The 22819-nt window shown below is 37.7% G+C and overlaps 1 pseudogene; it reads left to right on the forward strand.

Moving 5' to 3' along the window:
- The first annotated feature begins 15652 nt into the window (after positions 1-15652).
- LOC129893543 (5S ribosomal RNA) lies at positions 15653-15772 on the forward strand (annotated as a pseudogene).
- Positions 15773-22819: the final 7047 nt, after the last annotated feature.

Here is a 22819-nt window from a genome sequence, read left to right on the forward strand (position 1 = left end):
GTTACAAAACGACTTTCCCTTTGATTCTTGAGCCACACTAGCCTGGGATTGAGAACCCTAGGCTCTTAAACTTTGGTGACTTAATCCCTAATGATCATACTTTTTATACCGCGCAGGTGCACTTATCATTGAGGGAGCATAGTTGGACGACCTCTTCTGAAAGAAAGACCTCTTTCCGTTGCTCTTCATCTATTTATTCTCATGCCTTACTGACTTTTCCTTCTTACTCAAGTTCTCCTCCTTGTCTTTCCTCTTATAATCCTCTACTTGCTGAGCATACATCATCAACCTGGAAATATCTATGTCAGAAATCATAGTGAGTCTTTGCACTCCGTCTTCACATGTTTGCCTAAGACTGAGGCAAAATTCCTCATCTTTCATCTCATATCAGGGATTATCTCTAAAGCATATCAGGATAACTGGATAAACCTCTGACTGTACACTTTTACTATCAGCCCTTCTTGTTTTAGATTCATGAACTCTTGCACTTTTTCCTCTCTCAATTCTCTAGGGAAGAAGTGATCTAGAAAGGGTCCCTCGAACTCATCCTAGATAAAGGCTCTGTATCCTGACCTCTACCTTCTTCCCATTTGTTGTTCCAGACATTTGCCACATCTTTGAGCTGATAAGACACGAACTAAACCCCCTCGATCTCCATAGCATGCATCACTTTTAGGATCTTCCACATCTCATCAATGAAATTTTAGGGATCGTTCTTAACCTTAGAACCCATAAAGACTAGTGGGTTCATCCTCAAGAAGTCTCGAATCCTCACCGAAGCTGATGACTCTTAAGATGTAGAGTTGGGAGTCGGTGAACTCTGGTTACCCCTCTTTCCAGCTATCAGTTGGGTGAACATAGTGATGGTACCTATGAAATCAGCCCCTAGTCCTCACTCCAAAGGGTGGGGGTATCTCAAATTATAGAACCTCAGTATTATCGGTATTCCTTTGGCTAGTGGTGCATTTAGGAGGAATTATCTGCAAATGTGTAATGCATGAATTAGGAAGGAACTTTTAGAGTTAAACTGTGCAACATTCCTCAAAATGCTCATAAGTGCCTTAAGAATGCCTCAGGAATAGGCTGCTCGTGTAACACATTATCCTCATTCTTTTTGGAAAATCCAAGTCCAAAATGTTGATCAGGGGATCAATACCAATGTAAAAATGGTCTTGGTGGATTTTTAGGACTCGTGTATCAAAAGATGAATTTTGTCAAAAATTGCATAAAATAGTGAGGTGCATGGTAGCTTCGTGTCGCCCACTTGTTCCCGTTCAGTGTAATTTTTCCCCGAGTCAAAATCTGGCCAAAATTTCATTCGCTAAAAATTGTCCTATCTAGGAGTAGCTCCGCATCACGGACCTGGGCAAGAAATTTTGTCTGTATTCATTTTTTAAGTAAGGGAACTTTAGACTGTTTCCTGGTTGTTAGTTAATGAACCTGGACATTTTTAGGGCCTAATTCTATTCTATAAACTACCCTAAACCTTTAATTCCATTTATTCTTCTATAATTTACCTAACCAAATATTTTTCTATCGACAAAAGCTCTCAAGGAATCCATTGAAGACTTCAAAAAAATCCACTCAAGCTCTCCATCAAAACTCTCAAAATCTTCCAAATTCCTTGGTCTTCTCAGTCAAGGTATGTGGGTATTGATTCATGGACTCTTTCATCCATGAAGCTCAATCAATTTTTCAAGTTTTCTATTAAATTCAAGTATGAGATTTTATGAATTTTATGATCTCTATTAAAATTGCATGAATTATGATTCTACTCATGGTTATGAACCTACTTTAAGATAAATTGATGGTTATTACATTGAATTGAAGAGTTTTTACATGAATTCTCCTTGATCTCTAGGTTTCATGATATGAATTATGAGTATTTTCAATTATACTTCCAAATGATATTATATTTATGAATTATGTATGGACTGATAGAAAGTATATGATCATGCATGTGTCCAAGTCAGTTTCATAACTTTCAAGTCAATTGATCATGTATTCATGTTTTACCCTAATTTCCAAGTATGAATTATGATTTTAAGATGAGTTTATGAGTTGATCATGATTTAAATGATTTCCAATGAAAGTTTTATATGAGTTAAAGTTGAGATTTAATTTAAAGTAAAATTTATGATGATGATCGGAGTTAAGATCAAAAGATGTTTAAAGATGGATTGATAGAAAATTACTATTTTTCCATAGATGGTGATAATGACACTTCTCACTGAAGTTATGGATTCCTATGAATCACTCAATAGATGAGCTATTTCTAATATATTTTAAAGATGGATTGATAGGCGGTTATTATCTTTTCCCACTATGTTATGATCATGTTTATGAGTTTTCGTTGGGATATTGACTAAGCACCGAGAGGGCTTCTAGGTGGGGTTTGGTCCGGTAACGCAGTTAGTTATCCAAGAGAATCCTAGTAGCAACCTAAAATCCCAAACTACATTACCCACGTAGGTTGCCTTTATGTTCTAGTTAGTGGATTCACATATATCATAGTTGAGTTGAGTTATTTCTGGAGTATGTCCTGGCAAGATAGCCTCCCCTATTTTTATGCAGGAGTCATCGGCTTATCTCGATATAGGCATAATTAGATTTCATATAATAACTCGCATGTTCTTAGTTTTTGGTTAATGGTCCTATCCCACACAAGTTCAAGTTAGAACTATGAGATGTCAAGTTATGAGATGAAAGTTGAAGTTCTTATAATATGCATTGACCAAGAGTTTCTTACAATTTAAGTTGGCTTTTAAACTATACTCATGTTCATTATGATTGGTCATGCATCCTATGGCATATTGAATACATTATTTACTTGTTCATGCATATCTCACATACTTAGTACATTCAAATGTACTAACAGATTTTTTCCCTTCATTGTCTCATAATGTAGGGGCGGACGACACTCACGATCACCCAACTCGTTGCTAGAGATTTTCTTTAGATTTTAATTTTTTTTGAGTCCTTATTCTACCAAGGACAATACTTTTATTTATATTAGTATTGTTTACACTTTATTCTATTATTAGGGTGAGCGAGCAGCTTGTGCTAAGCCCCCATTAAAGTCTAGACTATAGGAATGTTCATACGATATTATGGTGTAGTCCGGTTGGAAGTTTATATAGTTGATCTCCCTTAGTTCCATTCCCCACTTAATAATACTTCCGATCATGTTTATGTTGTTCTTTACCTATTGTATGCGATGTATGCTAATATTGCTTATGGTTGGGGTCCTTTGCATCCTCATCGCCGTGTTACGACTAGGCCCTTGGTCGGTTTATGACAAACTCTTTCGCATGAACTCTTAGTATGAAGAAAAATAACAATTTCCTAATATCCTATATACTCCTGATTATAAGTGTCGTGCTCGACACACCCATAAGCAAGACTCTACTAGATATGGCTTTATAGACTCCCTAGGACTCTTGAACTCAGTGCTTTGATAAAAAGTTTGTCATGCTCCGAGAGGGTACCTTAGACATGACCGACACTCGAACACCAATGCTGATCCTTAAGTGAACCACTTAGTCCAATCACAGATTCATCCAAACATATTATATCAGTGAAATACTCAACTCATTAAGAAACTACTCATAAAATAAGGCCAAAGGTCAACCATCTATCCAATCACAACTAGAAGAATGAAACTATTCAAAATAAAATGAATCAACATCACCTACACTCTAGTCTATGAAGCCTCTATCCACAATCTACGAGATGCCAATGAAAAGTTCGTAGCTACCACAAATAAAATAAAGGAAAGATAACTCAAAGATGGAAAGATAACTGCGGTATCTTCCGAAAAACAGGGAGAATTCACCAACTAGCTGGAAGTGAATAGATCCTCAATGATGCACCTGTTGATGATCTCTAGTACCTGTCTCTACATCATGAAATGATGTAGGACCAAGTGGACATCAGTAAATGGAATGTAAGAGTATGTAAAATGGCATAATAAAAATGCATCATGGTATAATCAAATATACTCATAATCTCAAATAAGAAAGAATGAAGAGCTCTGTCATAATGTCCTAAGTCTAAATAAGAATGTGATTTATACAAAGACCAATCAAATCCAATCCAATCCAATCCATATAAGAGTACTATCAAGACCTAAGTGGGAGTTTTTCTTATCTGACAATCATCATTTATGAACCAGTGATAGTACAACAAGCCGACGTTGTTGACAAGTCCACCCATACTTTTCTAGGTTAAGAACGAATCAACATTCATGGATCCAAAACAGATCAAGTCCTATCATGTCAAGATAAATGTTTGGGAAACATCCAAATTTAATAGTTCAATCTTCTCCTACGCTTAGAGACGTAGTTATTGGGTTCGAGTCATTATTTATTCTTACCCAATTCAGTGCTCGATACTCATCCCAAGACTCAAGCTTATAAGACAATAAATCCAAATCAAACCAAATCCGTAAGTCTCTTTTGGACCCTTTAACTCATCCGTTCTATCAAACCAATTCTTTCGACCAATTAGTTTCCTAATCATCTCAATCATATTATTAAGCGAGGTTTTAGACAATCATTTATGATAATATTCAGGATGATCAATGCGTTAGCACAATCAATACTATTATCATGCTCACATTCCAATCACAATCATGCATTCACAATTTAAGGCTCTAGACTCAATCTTAAGATGTTTATAATTCAATATCATCAATATATTACTAGGGTTTAAGTAAACAAGTAGTTCAAATCATATGTTCAAGGAATCAATTCGTAGAAATCAATATTTCATCAATAATCAGTAAAACAAGTATATTTTTAAGACAAGAATTTCTCAAGAAATACAATCAAAGAGACTCAACCCGTTCACAACCAATCTATCACAATCATGGGCACATGGATGAATAAAGTCCATATTTTAGTTCAGCCTTACATACTTGAAATGAAGCACAATGGAATATTCGAAGACTTTACTTGGATAACTTGAATTTGTGTAATTGTTAGTGAAAGTATTAGGCATTCAAAATACTGATAATAAACTTAATTTAGTCCTAAAATATAAGGGTTTTAGTCTAAGAGGGGTGGGAAAATACCAATTTACCCTTATTAAAATCCTGAAATCAGTCGCTAATAAGTTATCATTATGACTCATAAAAATATCTATTTATCGTCATCTTCAACCATAGAATTCTGTTGGAAAGGGTTGGGGTCTACAACTCAATTTGATAGGTCGTAAACATCTCGATAAGTCATAAACTCGACTCATCTTGTTGGTTTCTCTGAAACTTTGAAATTCTAAGTCTTTGAAGTTTCCCTACAGGTTATTTCTACAACTCGTATGAACTTGGACGACTCATCAATCACACTCGTAGGACTTCACATGCTTTTGGAAAATTGACTAATTGTCAAAAGTATTCTACGATTCACTTCTACGAATCATAGTCCTTCCTACGATTCATCCTATTGAATCGTTCTTAAAGTACTAAGGCTAATGTTTTTCAGAAGTCATGCAATAACTCTACAACTCATTTCTATGGATGGTCTATGTATTTATGAGTTGTAAGGTCAATTCATAGGGAGGGGTTTTAATTCCAAAATGCCACGAAGTGTTGAAAGGATGTACGAGTCATCTCTACAATTTGTAGAAATTTCTACGAATCGTAGAGGACACTTGTGGTACTCAAACGTAGTCCTTTTCCTCAAATTTTCTTATTGTCTATGAGCCTAGTTAAGGTTAGGATAACACGGGTCATTACAATATCGCCCCCTTGGGTTCATTCATCTTCGAATGCAGACCAAGCTAGAGGTTTACTCAAGGCACGGATATAATTAAGACACAACAATCAAACACTCAAACAATTAACTACTCAAACTTAGGAATACATATCAAATACTCAACTATCGAATGAACCTCAATTCAAGGATAGGAAAAGGGAACATTACCATTGACATCATCATTATGAGGCATGAATAAATAAGGGTATTTAGCTTTTATACCCTCTTTAGCTTCCCATGTTACCTCTTTAATAAATTTATTTCTCCATAGAACTTTGACGGATGCTACCTTCTTGGTTCTCAATTTGCGAATCTGCCGATCTAAAATCTGAACTGGGATCTCTCCATAACTCAAACTTTTTTTCACCCCAGTGCTCTCAGTTGGGACAATAAGAGAATGATCTCTCAAACACTTTTTAAGCATAGAGATATGAAACACCGGATGAATAACTTCTAACTCTGGGGGCAACTGCAATTCGCAAGCTATATTTTAAACCCTTTTCACAATCTAATAGGGACCAATATAGCGGGGACTATGATTTCCTTTCTTTCCAAATCTCATCACACTATTCATTGGTGAAACTTTCAAGTATACCAAGTCGTGCACTTATAACTCCAGATCTCTCCTTCTTACATTAATGTTGGATTTTTGGCGACTCTATGCAATTTTCAACCTTTCCTGGATAATCTTTACTTTCTCCATAGCTTGATGAACCAAGTCTGGTCTAATCAAATCAGCCTTACCAACCTCAAACTAACCAATCAACGATCTATATCTCCTCCCATAAAGAGCTTTATCAGGAGCCATTTGAATGCTTCAATGCACATTCTCAATGAACTATCTTTCTTTCAGACAAATAGGACGAAAGGGCACCAAGGTGAGACACTCAGCCTAATAAATCCCTTATCTAGGAGATTTTTCAGCTATTATTTCAACTTTTTCAACTCGAAAGGAGACATTCTATTTGGCGGAATAGAGATAGGTTATGTATCGAAAAGAATATCAATCCCAAACTTAATCTCTCTATCAGGAGGGACTCTAGGCAGATCTTCAAAAAATACTTCAGGAAACTCATTTACAACTAAGACTAACTCAAGAGTGGTGGACTCAAAACTATCATCTTTGACTCTAACAATGTGATAAATATACCCTTGAGAGATCAACTTTCTAGCCCTAAGGTAGGAGATAAACTTACCCTTAGGCACAACAAGACTACCCTTCAATTCTAAGAAAGTCTCATTCGGTAAACTGAACTTAATAATTTGAGTTTTACAATCAATAGATGCATAACAATCATATAGACAGTGCAGGCTAAGAATCACATTAAAATCAACTATGCCTAACTCAACTAAGTCAGTAATGGTATCCTTGTGATAGATAGATACCCCACGATATCTATAGACCCTCTCAACAAGGATAGACTAGCCAACAGGAGTAGATACGCTGAAAGGATCAAGAAGACACATACAAATTTTATCAAATCTACAAGCCAAATAAGGAGATACAAAGGATAAAGTGGCACCCGGATCCATTAAAACATAACAATCAAGAGTAAAGACTTGAATCATACCCATTGCAATGCCTGGAGTTCTCCTAATCTTGACGTCTACCCATGGCATATAGACGGTTTGTACCTCTACTTGTACTCGAGGTAGTATCCCACTAATTACCTCTAGCCGGTAGTGTTGTGGTGGAGAAATGGGCTCTATTTGCCGAAGTCAGACACTCTCTCTAAAAATGTCCTACTTGGCCATATATATAACAACTATTCTTCCCCTCTCTACACTCTCCCAAGTGGAGCTTACAAAACTTGTTACAAGGCAAATTTTCCTTTGATCCTTGTGCCACACTAGCCTAGGATTAAGAACCCTGGGATCTGGAATTCTGGTGACTCAGTCCTTGTTGATCAATCCTATTATACAGTATAGGTGCACTTGCCACTGATGGAGCATAGTTGGACGACCTCTTCTGAAAGAAGGACCTGTTGCCCTTGCTTTGCCTCTTATTCATTCTCATGCCCAGCTGAGTTTTCTTTCTTACTCAAGTTCTCCTCATTGTCTTTCCTCTTATCATCCTTTACCTGCTAAACATACACCATCAACTTGGAAATATCAATGTCAAAAATATACAGTGATGCTTTGACTCCTTCTTCACATGTTTGCCCAAGTCGGGGATAAACTTTCTTATCTTTGATCTCTTATTAGGGATCATCTTGGAGCATATCAGGATAGCTGGATGAACCTCAGACTGTACTCTTTCAATGTCAGCCTTTTTGTTTTAGATTCATGAACTCTTACACTTTTGTCTCTCTTAATTCTCTAGGAAAGAAGTGATTAAGAAAGACTCCCTTAAACTCATCCTAGATAAAGGGCTCCTCATCCTCACCTCTACCTTTTTCCCATTGGTTTTACCAGGAAACTAGGCTCCAATACAATAGAGCCTCTTCCAGCTGAGCTGAGCGGGATCCTAAGAAGACGGACTCCCAAAACCTATACCTATACCTATTGGCATGAAACGCAGCCCTCCCGAGAAAAAGGGGAGTCAGTACGACATATGTGCTGAGTATGTAAAACATAACATAATACGACTAGAGGCATATCTGAAATACAAAAGTAAGGGATAAAATATCAAATCAGAAACCTATACCTGGAAAAGTAAAATCATGCATGCTCAAATTTTCAATATAGCCGGACGTATCAGGGATCCGGTGAATCATATCTGTAGTGCCATCACCTCCTTATTACAATACATCATCACATCATCATATATATACATACGTACGCGACCCTCTAGTGAGGACGCGATGAACAATACAGTGGAATTGTGCACGATTACTATTCCAAGCGCCGGGGTCGATGAAAGAAGTGTTACAGTATGTACGAGTAGAGTAGTGAGAAACAAAACACAGTTTAAATTATTAACGAAGACTCAATCAAGTCATCAGGTGAATCACCCTTGGAGATCAGGGCATAAAGTATGTGACGTACACCCCCTAAATGTCACTAAGGACTAGGTAAAAGGGAGTTTTGGAAATCTTAGACATATACTAGTATGAAATATCTTATAACAGTCTGAGCATTGGTTATCTCAGAGCCTTTGTTTTTTTTTACAGATAAGAGCTTAGTCGAATCAATCGTTATACAGTCATATACAAGACTCATGAGTAGGAGTATATCTACTTTAAAAGTCTTAACATCCAAAAGTGATCCAGAGTCCTGAAGTCATATTCAAAACCTAAGAGTGAATTTTCCCCGAAGCTTTAATCATCCATATCCTACATCTGAGACACGCCAAAAGAAAGAAAAGATAGACTTTACATACTTATGCCAAAACATGCCAAAAGAAGGAAACGTTAGCTCTGCATACCTTTTTATGAGTTACTATTTATCCCATTCATCTCGTCGTCCTTTAAACCTAAGTAACATAAAATAAATACGAGTATTAACAACCCTTGGCTTTCCATCACCTTAGGCAACACATAAGTATTCATAGAACTCGACCTTTCGCTTGCTTTCTTGACTAGTTCCTTAACTAGTTAAAGAGTTTACAAAAATCGGGAAGCACCTCCCCTATAATGTGCCCTATCCGAATTTCCAATTCCACTCCTAATACCTAAAGCCAACCAACAATAACCTGCAATATATTTTTAAGCAGTTCACATCAACAATATACAACATAAACTCTAACCGACTCGTTCGGAGCTACAATACCAAAATAGGGTGTCTAGCTTTTATTTTGTAGAACCTTTAATAATACAAAACGAGGGGTCATGTGGCTTAAAAAATAAGAAACCCTACCCCTTTTAGAACACATTTAGTCCCTGCAACAACACACCACACCCCTTAAGCAACACCTCACAAGAACAACACTTTACTTCGACGACAAATCAACTATAACGACTACAATTTGCATTATCTCCAAAACCAAGCATTCCTATCCCATTTTCACGTTTCCAGCCACCAAAAAAGGCCTTTAATACACTCCATAACAACATCATAAAGTAGAATTTGAAAGGAGAAACCTTACCTTACCCGAATTTGGCCAAAACTGCCAAATTGCAACTCGGAACTTCTCCAAACGTGCTTAAATTAAGCGGGCTGTTTATGTCCCTTCTCCTCTTCCCCAAATTGGAATTTTTTGTTATCAAACACCATTATATAACCGTGGAATACCTCAAATAATTAATTTACAGAACGAAACTCGGAGGCTTACCTTGGCAGCCCCCAAACCGGTAGCCCTCCTTTCCTTGTCTCCAATGTTTTCCTTCAGCTTTCTCTTATTTGTTCCAAGTGTAAATCTAAAGTTAGGGTTCTGTAGACATCATAACATACATATATACACCCCCACATGGTTGAGGAACACCCTAGATAATTAATTCATGGAGAAAAATTGAAGAACTTACCTTTAATTTCTCAAAAACATGGCTGCCTTGTTCCTTGTCCTTCTTCACGTTTTTCTCTCAAATTTCTTGGATGATTTTTGGATAATGAACAAGTTGAGTCATATAATAAATATATACACACCTCTTTAGAAGGTGCCACGTGGTAGCCCCCTAGGGTGATATGTGGCAGCCTCCTAGGGTGCCACTTCAATTGTTCGGCCAATCACATGCTGACATGTGGCAGTGGTGTTACACCTCGTACTTTGGTACCTTAGAAGGATTCTTAAGCTTCTCAAGTTTCTAGGAAGGCTCTTAAGTTTCTTAAAAGTCGTTATGTGAGTCGGATAGTTAATAATGCTATCAAATAACTCCAAGGAAAGGAGAATGAAATGCTTCATAATAAGGAAGATTGGAAATAGGGTTATAAAAATTCGAAAGGAGTTGGAGGCCGAGAAATGAGTCGTAGGACTCGATTGACTCGTGTAAGCTACCAACTTAGATGTCTTACATACTTGAGTTGCTTAAGGACATAGCAAGCTTACATAGCAAGGATTACATAGGCTCTTAAAATAAGACGAGATGACGAACCTACGAAAGGGAGCAAAAAAAAAAACTAGTTTTCAAAGTTACGAAAGCGAAGCAAGTAGGTGACAAGCAAGCAGGTGACACACCTAGGTGGGTCCCACACTGCCATATGGCGAAATTGGGTTGGATGCATCGATGAGGTGGCACCCTAGGGGGCTGCCACATGGCACCCCTAGGGGATGCCACGTGTAACCTCCAAAAGTTGGATATATATGCTGAAATTATAACTAAGGAAGTCATTTTTCAGCATCTACACTTAAGGAAAATTGGAGAAAACTTGAGGGAGAGAAGAGAGAGTCACGGCACCCACAAGAATAAGGTAGGGCCTCCGATTTTGATCCGTGAATTAATTATTTAGGGTATCCTACGTTGATATAGAGGGGTTTAACAACGTAAAATTTATAGTTGGGGTTTCGAGGAACTTCTCATTTTTGTTAATAAACCCGTTTTTGAATAGGACAGTTGTTAGTAATATTGGTATAACATCTTGTGTACTGCTTAGTTTCGGGTGATTCAAGATGTTTTGGAAAGCTATTTTATAGGGATACAACTTGCATTTAGACTCTACAACCCAGTTTGGCTTTTATCTGCTCGAAAAATGGTGGTGAAGCATGGGGGAGCTGCTGCCCAGATTTTATTTTGAAAATCCTACACGGACAGCTGTGGGTATTTTGGGCACATATTTTCGTACAAACTTTCTGTAGGGGTAATTCAAAATTTTTTGCGACCTTGATACACATATATATAACTTTCATTAAGGCCACAAATCCTTTTTCCCTCAATTACCCCTCCGAAACTAAGCGACAATATAAGACAGTGGGTTGTCCAGATTTCGCGTTTTGATAGTTTTGGCGAGTTTGACAAGTTTAATGTAAGGTAAGGCCTTTCCTTTTAAATTGGAGTTTATGGTGTTGTTATATAGGGTATTGTACATTGTGTAAGTAGCTGGAAATGTGAAAATATGATAAAGATGATTGACGTCCGAAATAAACTAAATTGGAGTCGCTACAAGTGAATTGTCGTCGAAATAAAGTGTCATTCTTATGAGTTATTGCTGAAGGGGAGTAATGTGTTGTTTCAGGGCCTAAATATGTTCTAATATGGGTTAGGGTGCTTTTGGTTGAATCCACATGACCCCTTGTGGCGTATAATTAAAGGCGTTACAAAATAAAGGCTAGACGCCCTATTGTGATACCGTATTTTTGAATAACTCGTTTGTAGTTTATGTTGTATATTGTTGGTATGAATTGCTGCAGGTTGTTGTTTTTGGTTGGCTGTTGGTCTTAGGGACCTAATTGGAAATTTGGATAGGGTACATTATAGGAGAGGTGCTGCCCAATTTTCATCGACGCCTTAGCGAATAACAGAACTAGTTGGGGAAACGACTAAGGAAATAGATTCCATTAATACTAAGATGTAACCTAGGGTGCTGGAAAGTAAAAGGGGTTGATATTCATACTACTTTCATGTTGAATAGGTTTAGAGGATGACGAGGCGGACGCGGTAAATATTAATCCGTAAGAGGTATGTAAATCTATTCCTTCTTTTGGCATGTTTTGGTATAAGTATGTAAAGATAACGTTTCTTTCTTTTGGAATGTTTTGGCATATGTATGTAAGGCTTATACTTTCTTTGAGCATTTCTTTGACATAGGTATAAAAAGCTAATATTCCTTTTCGGCATGGATTTTAAGAAACAAGTATATAACTTTCATATGATTTTAAAGAAGTTCCTATTCGTAAAGCCGCTAGAATGGCCAACTTCTCGACTTCCAAAAGATATTTTTTTATGCCTTGATATGTGTATATGATTCCCAAAAGTTCTATTTGGATGTAACCCATAGTAACTTTCAAAAGGTACTTGATATGACCCTTGTCTGGATTTTAAATGATAGTTTATTTTGATTATTCAATCGAGTCTCAAATATGATTTAAATTGCATTTGGTTTCTCACTACTCCACTCGGGGATGCCTCAATACTTCTTTCACTGAGCCCAGGCCAGGTTTTGTTATCGTGCATACTTTTCTGCATTGTTCGCCGTGCCCCGACGTGAGAGGGCAGGTACGACCTGTACATGGGTTTGATTTGTGGAGTTATGATGTGCCATGTACACTTATGATATGATATGATATGATATGACTATCTGATATGATATGATCTATTACGAAGATATTCCCTACTCTAGAGTTATGATGTGCTATGGCGCCAGTGATGGGGCAGCGACCACATTTTGTATTTATTCACCGAGTCCCATAATGGGGCCGGATACGGCATATGTTTCTCTGCATACATTATCTGTGGTTATGAAAAGCATTTTGGTATTCTGGATAGTTTACTCATTTTTGCACCTTCTGTTTTGGTAATGGCTTTACTAGTTACAGTCCATGCTTTATATACTCAGTACATATATCGTACTGACCCCCCATTCTCTGGGGGGCTGCGTTTCATGCCTGCAGGTACATATGTTCATTTTGGAAGTCCGCCGACTTAGGGTTTCCACTCAGCAATATTGGGAGCACTCCACTATTCCGGAGCCTAACTTTTGATGCTGGTCGTTTGATATGTATATATTTATTTGTCCAGGGGTACGGTGGGGGCCCTATCCCGCCATATGTTGTTGTTACCATTCTTAGAGGTCTGTAGACATATGTGTGTGGGTTTTTTAGGAGTTTATTTCGGTTATGCCTATGCGATATATTGTAAAAGCTATTATGTTGTGGCAGCCTTATCGGCTGGCTTTCCCTTTTATTACATGATGCAAATGAAAGAGGCCACACATGTATGAATATTTTATCACCCATTGGGTTCATGTGTTTGGTTCCTATATCTAGGAGGCTATATGAACATGAAAAAGTTTTAACCCATTGAGGTTTTTGTGAGCAGTATCACATTATACATAGTCCAATTTGACTATAGTCGACAGTTACGTAAATGGGGGTCCAGGTCGGACCCAAGTTGTAGCCCATGGGGTTGGGTCATGACAAGTGGGGTCCACCCCAAGCTGCTGCATCACCTACTTGACCCTAAGTAGGTGCATCATCTTCTTGTCCAAGTAGGTGCATCACCTACTTGCTTCGACTAGGCGCGTCGTTTTCTTATTTCTCTTTCATGAGCTCGTAATCCCATCTTACTTCAAGAGCGTATGCACTCCTTTCTACTTAAGCTCGACGTGTACTCAAGTAGCTTAAGTGTGTATGACTTCTAAGTTAGTAGCTTACGTAGGTAAGTTGAGTCCTATGACTCCTTACTTGGCCTCCAACTTCTTCCGACTCCTCATAACCCTACTTCCAACCTTCCCTACCATAGGGTATCACATTCTCCCTTCCTTGGAGTTATTTAATGACGTTGTAGTTTATCAGGCTCACATAGTAACTGCTAAGAATCTTAAGAGACATTCCGAGCTCCAGAGTGTGGGGTGTAACATCCTTCCCCCCTTTAGAACATTCATCCCCGAATGTTAAATAAAACTTCCTTCAAGACCTTATACCGATTGTAGGGAGATTGTTTTCTATTGTAATCATACATATTTTCATCCAAGTAATTAATATACGAGTTTAAGGAGTTGGGGTTACCTGTAGACATCGAGAATGGGTATAAATACTTATGTTTTATGTCCTCTTCAATTTCTCATATCATCCCCTTTTCTGGTTTTGGTTTTTCCACAATATCTTGACGGGAGGCACGTCTTTAGTCTACTATCTTCCAATTTGCTGATATAAGATGGTGATAGGTTGTTTCTCACAGATTCCATTTCCTGGACATCATCAATGGAATATACCCTGCATGGCTCGTCAGTACCCTTGCAAAGCATCCCTATCTGATGGACTAGGTGTATAGTTTTCAAATAAGGTGGTAAGCTCAACTTACCGGCCACTTTGCCCACCTTACGAGCAACTTGATACCATCTAATATATTTTGGGATAAGTTTCCTTTTCTCACCGAATCTTATTACTCCCTTCTTGGGTGACCCTATTACAAATACCTAATCATCAATTTGAATTCTAATTGTCGATATTGATTATCTGTATATCATTTTTTCGACTCTGGGCTGCTAATCCTTAGCTTGCTCAATCATGTCGGGCTCTTTAGCTTAGTCTCTCTAACATCACCCCATCCAATAAGGGACTTACACATCTTGCTCTACCAGTCTTGTACGGGGCCATTGGGATACTGGAGTAGTAGTTATTATGGTGGGCAACTTGATAAGTGATGGATAATTATTCCAGCTACCTTTGAAGTTAACAACACCAAATCATGACATATCTTTTAGCATTTAAATGCTACGCTTTAGCCTGTTTAGTAGGTTTGAGGGTAAAGTAGTTTAAGAAGGCTTATGTGTCTTTCCAGTTTTTTTTGCGGACTAATTCCTTGTAGTTAACTGTAACTTGGGCTTCTTCGTCTGGGATAATAGATATGGGGACTCTGTACAGTCCTACTACTCTTTTACCTTATAATTTTTCACCTTCTCGGCTGAGTAAGTAGCCTTTGATTGAAGAAGCATGGGCTAATATCGTTAATCCCTAGGTAACATTCCCTCTAAAGTCATCTGTCAATGGAGTGCGAAGTGAGCCTTGTAGCCCTTGTCATATTATGGAATTTTTGACCTCGGGTATTACTTCCTGTCTTCTGTAAATTACATCAGCTGGTACCCTTACCTTTTGGGTTTTGCTTTTTCGCCCTCAGAGTTGGCTGGCAAGTGGGTGTTGAAATTTCCTCGCCTACTGGCCCATATAGCCTTTCTGTGGTTTGCCTATCATTAACTGGTACTATGTTGAAGAACTGTGGAATTCAAGTGCGTCATTAGTTAGCAATTAGCTAATCCTTCTTGTATTGCTTAAGTCCTTTTTTCAATACTCTCAACGTAACTTATAGTACTCCAGGTACATAATCTCATGTCGTTTTTCCGCTGCTAGTTCAGATTCTTCCATCTCATATGATCATACCAGCACTAATGCTCTAAATTCCACTAGAATTTAGAAGTTAAGCATGCTTGGGTGAGAGAAATACTAGGATGGGTGACCTCTTTGGAAAGTCCTCATGTCGCATTTCATGATAATCCTTGCAATAATATGCGGGACACTCAACTTAGCCGAAGATTTGTCTTAGTGTTATCTCACCAGTCTTTAGGTGTTGCCTTGCCCTTTTCTCTATTAACTTGCAACTGGTATAGGGGTAGATCTTTAGTTCCACTACGACCATGTCCTTTTTTGGTCATTTTGGTTTAACTCCTCCAATTGGATACCGAGTAGTGCTAAAGTTCATTTATTTGGTGACCTCTAGAGCCACTTTGAGTTCTGTCTATCCTTAGCTGGCATAGTTTTAAGGGAATTTGACATATAAGCTTGCCAATCCTATAGTACTTAGTTAGTCCGGTCCGTCTTATTTAAACCATTTCACAATTTTTCCTTACCCCCGCTTGTAACCTTCTTGATACATTCTTGTGTCATTCTTTACCTTTTACGAGAATATGAGAAAGTGCAAGAAATACCTTATCGCACTTCTTTCTATTTCCTTATTTACTCCTTGCTCATCTTCTACCACAGAAGTCTTGCTATTTCTTTTCCTTGGTTATTTATCTATCACAATATCATTTGTGACCAACTCTATAACCAATATTTGGCTTTTGATCTAACATGCTTTCATTATCCTTCGTAGTGTCCCTTGAGTTATTCGATGTCCTTTCATTGCTATATTCTTTTGCCTTTATACGTGCCCAACTTCTAGTGTTATATCATTCAGGGTCTTGTCAAAACTCCCTAACGTCGTCTTACACACCATTCTGACTTCTATCTAATTACTAGTGACTTCCAGATCTTTCTAACTTGGTTCAGCAACAGATCTTATTGTAGTTTACACATCTGTCTCAAGCATGTTGCCCTATCAATTGCCTTCATCTTACCATGGCAGTCCTCTCACTTGCTTCCCCCGTTTAGAGGGTACTTATACTCTTACCTGCTTATACCTTGCTCTATCTCTCTAGGTCTAGTCTCAAATTCGTTCGGGTTCCTTCCCCAGTCTACTTAGTACTGCATTATGTCCCCATTTTCCGTACATTTTATAACCTGATTATCCACGTATGGAACCTTGTCTAAATCATAAAGCAATTTGAACCTTTCCATACATAGTGCGGCATCTCCTTTATTAATCTGTACTTAAGTAAGGGGACTCGTGGAATAACTTGTCCAAGGCCACATTTTACTTGTCTTTATCAAAATTTAACTAGTACCTGTAGTCGTTCCAATTTTAACTAGGCGGTGCTAGTATTCCGATGATAACTGTTCAAGGTTCTGTTTAAATAGTAGCTTTGGCCCAACCTATATCCTTTATTCCTTGGTGTGAATGTAGGTTACAACAATTATTCCTTAAGTTTGTCATCCTCATCCCTTAAGGGTTCCACTATTTTTGGGGCAACATTGTGTACACACATCATTTCGTTGTATCTTAAGCTTTATGCTTTTACTGCGTACTCAACGCAAGCTTTTAACTTAGTCAACGTATACTAAGTACGCCTTACTAGTGGTCCTACTTTATCCCTGTATAATTGTATCACACCATTCAATTCATACTTACATATCCCCTTTTTAGTTCGCACTCACATTCAGTTTGTGATATCTCTTTGAGGTGCTCCTGTCCAAAGCTCTTTCCTCAATTAGTCGGTGGAGAACTATAAACTATTGTCGTAATCCATTTTCCAACCGTTGTTGGAAGAAACCCAAATCTCTGAAACATCACAGTACTTCTTTTAATACTTGACCTACCTGGTCTCATTTTGAGTTTATCCTCGAGTTATGAACAACTTATCTAATTTACAATTAGGAGTTAGGGCTTGGTACTTTCAAAAAGAGTGAAGTTCAGTTAGTGGACATCTTATCCTTCAACCTGAGCTTCTCTTTTTTTTCTATTACACAATTACGGCTGGAGATACTATGGTCTGAACTATATTTCTCGGACAAACTTTTGTTTCTCCGAAATAAACTTTCTCGAGTAAAAAGGGTATCCCTTATTGGCGACATAAAGAGTACCTCTTACAGCTTTAACATGGAATAATATGGGTACTCGGTATCAATTTCCAAGATATGTTTTATTTCCTTTTTCTTGTTGTGGGAAAATTTTGGCAGAGTTTCCTCTATATTGCTTACTTATCCCAAACCTGCACGCAGAAAATACAAACAATGCATCACAGGGCCAACACATATATATACGTATCATATCACAGCCGCACAGGGCTTTCAATACTATTTCATATTATAGCCACACAGGGCTTTCAATGTCAATAATAATATAAAAATATTGGACTTACCTCGTATGTCCAACTTCAACCTTTATCTGTTGCCCTGTCTACTTTTCTTCCAAGTTTCGCCTTTACATTTCAATCATATGTCAATACCTTACCCAACAGATATCTTCGTGCCTTTACTTACCCAATACCTTACCTTTACATTCTCCATAACTTCCCATGTCATCAATTACTTCCTTCAGTTGATGTCGTCTTTCTATTAAGATCCAAGGTTAGTATAAGGAATTTTCCTATGACTCGAATCTATAGCACGATCTCAGATGTAAAAGAAAGGTAACAACCTAAATGTACTGTAGCCTCCTATTTATAGATGTGGCGCGCAACACATCGATAATTAAGACTCTACTAGACACGGTCTGCAGACACTCCAAGGACGAACTGCTCTGATATCACTTCTGTCACGACCCAACCCTATAGGCCGCGACTGGGGTCTGACCTGGATCCCCACATACATACCTATCTGTTGTGGTCAAGTTGAATTGTAAATAACATAATACCATGTAACAGAACCCTATTGGGTGATAGTGTTTTCATAAACTTGTACCCTCTTTTAGTTGCATCACAATATGAAAGGGCACGCAAGCCAACAAGCCTACCATAATATAATAACATATATCATACATCCTGTAGACCCAGCTAAATCAAACTGACATACACAACCCACGTATACATGTCTGCAGACTTCTAATAATATTAATGACAGCATATGGCAGGATAGGCCCCCCGCCGTACCCCTGAATAATAAAATAATACTATACATCAACGGCCAATGCTAAAAACTAGGCTCCGATACAATGGAGCCTCTTCCAGCTGAGCTGAGCGAGATCCTAAGAAGACGGACTCCTAAAACCTGTACCAGTACCTATTGTCATGAAACGCAGCCCTCCCGAGAAAAAAGGGGGTCAGTACGACATATTTACTGAGTATGTAAAACATAACCCAATACGATTAGACCCATATCTAAAATAGAGAAGTAGTGGATAAAATATCAAATCAGAAACCTGTACCTGGAAAAGTAAAATCATGCATGCTCAAATTTTCAATATAGACGGACCTATCAGGGATCCGATGAATCATATCTGTAGTACCATCACCTCCTTATTACAACACATCATCAAATCATATATATATATACATACGTTCTCTGCCCTCTAGTGAGAACACGATGAACAATGTAGTGGAATTGTGCACAATTACTATTCCCAGCCCCGGGGTTGATCAAAGAAGTGTTACAGTATGTACGAGTAGAGTAGTGAGAAACAAAACACAGTTTAAATCATTAACGGAGACTCAATGAAGTTATCAGGTGAATCATCCTTGAAGATCAGGGCAGAAAGTATCTGACATATACCCCCTAAATGTCACTAAGGACTAGGTAAAAGGGAGTTTTGGAAATCTTAGACATATTCTAGTATGAAATATCTTATAACAGTCTGAGCGTTGTTTATCTCAGAGCCTTTGTTTTTTTACAGAAAAGAGCTTAGTCGAATGAATCGTTATACAGTCATATAGAAGACTCAGGAGTAGGAGTATAACTACTTTAAAAGTCTTAACATCCAGAAGTAATCCAGAGTCCTGAAGTCATATTCAGAACCTAAGAGTGAAGTTGCCTCGAAGCTTTCATCATCCATAGCCTACATCTAAGACATGCCAAAAGAAAAAAAAGATATGCTTTACATACTTATGCCAAAACATGCCAAAAGAAGGAAACGTTAGCTTTACATACCTTTTTATGAGTTACTCTTTATCCATTCGTCTCGTCGTCCTTTAAACCTAAGTAACATAAAAGCAAAACGAGTATTAACAACCCTTGGCTTTCCATCACCTTAGTCTACACATAAGTATTCATAGAACTAAATCCTTCGCTTGCTTTCTTGACTAGTTCCTTAACTAGTTAAAGAGTTTACGAAAATCGGGTAGCACCTCCCCTATAATGTGCCCTATACGAATTTCCAATTCCACTCCTAATACCTACAGCCAACCAAAAACAACCTGCAACCTATGTTTAAGCAGTTCACATCAACAATATAAAACATAAACTCCAACTGACTCGTTCGGAGCTACGATACCAAAATAGGGTGTCTAGCCTTTATTTTGTAGAAACTTTAATTATACGAAATGAGGGGTCGTTTGGATTCAAAAAGAAGAAACCCTACCACTTTTAGAACACATTTATCCCCTGAAACAACAGACCACACCCCTGCAGCAACACCTCACAAGAACAACACTTTATTTCGACGACAAATCAACTATAACGACTACAATTTGGATTGTCTCCAACGCCAAGTATTCCTATACCATTTTCACGTTTACATCCATAAAAAGGCCTATAATACACTCCATAACAACACCATAAAGTACAATATGAAAGGATAAACCTTACTTTACCCGAATTTGGCCAAAATGGCCAAATTGCAACTCAGAACTTCTCCAAATGTGCTGAAATTAAGCGGACTGTTTATGTCCCTTCTCCGCTGCCCCAAATTGGAATTTTTTTTATCAAACACTATTATATAACCATGGAACACCTCAAATAATTAATTCATAGAACGAAACTCGGAGGCTTACCTTGGCAGCCCCCAAACCGGTAGCCCTCCTTTCCTTGTCTCCAATGTTTTCCTTCAACTTTCTCTTGTTTGTTCCAAGTGTAAATCTGAAGTTATGGTTCCTTATACATCTTAATAAACATATATACACCCCAACGTGGTTGAGGAACACCCTATATAATTAATTCACTAAGCAAAATTGAAGACCTTACCTTTAATTTCTCAAGAACATGGCTGCCTTGTTCCTTGTCTTTCTTCACATTTTTCTCTCAAATTTCATGGCTGATTTATGGATAATGAACAAGTAAAGATTCATATAATACATATATACACACCTCTTTAGAAGGTGCCACGTGGCAGCCTCCTAGGGTGCCACCTCAACTTGTTCAACAATCACATGCTGCCATATGGCAGTGGGGTCCACACCAAGCTGCTGCGTCACCTACTTGACCCTAAGTAGGTTCATAACCTTCTTTTTCAAGTAGGTTCATCACCTACTTGCTTCGACTAGGCGCGTCATTTCCTTATTTTTCTTTCATGAGCTCGTAATCTTGTTTTACTTCAAGAGCGTATGCACTCCTTGCTACTTAAGCTCGACGTGTACTCAAGTAGCTTAAGTGTGTAGGACTTCTAAGTTAGTAGCTTACGTAGGTAATTTGAGTCCTATGACTCCTTACTTGGCCTCCAACTTCTTTCGACTCCTCATAACCCTACTTCCAAACTTCTCTACCATGGGGTATCACATTCTCCTTTACTTGGAGTTGTTTAATGACATTGTAGTTTATCCGGCTCACATAGTAACTGCTAAGAATCTTAAGAGATATTCCGAGCCCCAGAGTGTGGGGTGTAACATATTTTTTCCTACATTGTATCATAATGTAGGATCCGAGGTTCACGCTCATCTTCCTCCTACTCGTGGCTAGAGTTCATTACTATTGTATTATGGTGCGTCCTCATGTTTTGAGGGTGAGACATTTTAATTTCTTATGAGTCCATGAATTTCTTTTATATTTTATATTAGGTGAGTTAGGAGATTGTCTTACGCCCCCATCTAGTAGTAGAGGCATGTTAGATGGCAAGAGTCTATGTTGTCACTTACTCATTTCGAGACTTAAGCTTTTATTGAGATTTTTGGTTTTGTATCTCTAATTGGGATTTATTTCCCTTATTTACCTTATGTATTGTAAGATGCCAAAAGTCATAAACTTGGAAGCAAAGAGAATTTCTCAGAATGTTGATTGTGCTCAAGTTTACGAGTCACTCCATGACTCGTAGTTATTCATATGACTCATAGGGATGAGTCATAGAGTGAGTCCTTGAGCCTATTCAATACTATTCTCAGATGAGTTCTTATAACCCAATAGGATGATTCATTGTTTGGTTGACGAGTCGTATAGTTGAGTCGTAATGAAACATTAGAGACTTAGGAGAAGTGTAGGTTGACATACTTATAGGACAAAAAGAATCTACGACCCGTAAGAGTGCTTACAATTCATAACCATGACTTGTAGAAAAGAATCAGAGACCCCAAATCTCAGGGTCTTCTCATACATTCAAGATGACTCAAGTCTACGTATCATAGACTTGAAGGCGAGGCATAGAACCCAATTCGTAGGGTCAAGTCTGAAGTTTAATGAAGGGTGTTTTTGTCTTTTCCCAATTTGGTTCAATGAACCTAGATACTTTTATGGCCAAGTTCAAAGCCTATAAATTCCCAACCCTTCAAAATTACTTCCTATTATAAATTATTTTCTAAATTTCCTTAAGGCAAGACTAAGCAATTCTCTCAAGGTTTTCCTATAAATTCCAAGCTAGAGTTTCAAGAGTAATCAGTTTCTTCTTCAATTTCTAAGTTAATTTCATCATGGTATGTGGAGATTGATCCATGGGTTCCTTTCACCCATGGAGTTCTAAGGTTTTTCTAAAAGATCTCTTTAAATTGCATTCATTTTCTAACCCTAGTTTGATAAATTGGATTGGGCTATTTCAATTACTTTTTTAGTTATTATCAATGATCATTACAAGCATGATTCTACATTAATTGTATTATATCAATTTGAATTATGAATTCCCATGTATGAAGCTATTTTCAATGATGATTTACATGAATTATGATTATGAAGTTGAATGATTTTCAAAGAAAGCCTTGATGAAAAGTTTAGATTTATGACTAAATGGTGAAAGTTATAATGACAATCAATGATGATTCAAGAAATTTATTATGGTGTGATAAGGAAAATTCTCACACAAATT

The sequence above is a fragment of the Solanum dulcamara genome, chromosome 6 (assembly GCF_947179165.1).
Source record: "Solanum dulcamara chromosome 6, daSolDulc1.2, whole genome shotgun sequence".
Classification (NCBI taxonomy): domain Eukaryota; kingdom Viridiplantae; phylum Streptophyta; class Magnoliopsida; order Solanales; family Solanaceae; genus Solanum; species Solanum dulcamara.